This window comes from Arachis ipaensis, chromosome B03 (assembly GCF_000816755.2).
Source record: "Arachis ipaensis cultivar K30076 chromosome B03, Araip1.1, whole genome shotgun sequence".
Classification (NCBI taxonomy): Eukaryota; Viridiplantae; Streptophyta; class Magnoliopsida; order Fabales; family Fabaceae; genus Arachis; species Arachis ipaensis.
This window is the reverse complement of record NC_029787.2, coordinates 1,839,560-1,840,458: the sequence shown is the minus strand read 5'-3', so window position 1 is coordinate 1,840,458 and position 899 is coordinate 1,839,560.

The following is an 899-nucleotide window of genomic DNA, read 5'->3' as shown; positions in this document are numbered from 1 at the left end:
TATCATTTATTTATTGTAAAATTTTATGTGTTTACTTTCTTACTTTTAAACTTTTTATTTTATTCATATAATTCTAAATTTCTTTTAGGAAATGAATCCCAATTTCTTTAAATAATTTTGACTTTAGTTTATACCATTTTTATTTATGAGTATTTCCTTTCATGTATATATACCATAACAAGTTTTGTTTCATGCATTAAATATTACTTATTTTTATTTTTCGGCTCTCTAGTCTCTGCCACGTGTTCTGGTTCTTCTTCAGTCATCAACCATAGTTGTGGTCCATTTTTCTTCTTTCTAAGTTCTAACCCAATACATCTCAATTGTTTTTTATTTCATTCACTTCCTTCCTTTTTGGTTATTTAATTTATGGTAATTGCAAAATTAGATCTCTTTTTTCCCTTTTAAAATAAAAGAAAAATAGGCCTAGTCCCTTCCATTATAGCTATTGTTTGTTAAAAACTTAAAATCAAATCAAAGAAGGATATATATGTAGATAAGTTTTCTTAAAATATTTTGTATACTTTAAAAATAAATTATTAAATCAATTATTATATATTTTAATAAAATAAATAATTATCACAATAATTAAATCTATTATAATAAAATAATCAAATTTTTTTATAATAATATAATAATTTTTTATACAGTAGTAGCTAGTATTAACTTATGTAACTTACTTTTCATGTATAGGTAAAATGGTTTTTTTTTCAATAGCATACATTTTTTTTTATCAAAGATAGGGAGACTCAAACCCGCAACCTTTTAGGTGAGTATAGAGAAAGACTATATCATTTGAGCTATAACTCATTGGCTTTCAACAACATACATAACAAAATAGAAATAAATAAATGAAACCAAATTTCATATATAAAAAAGATATTATTTTATTTAATTAG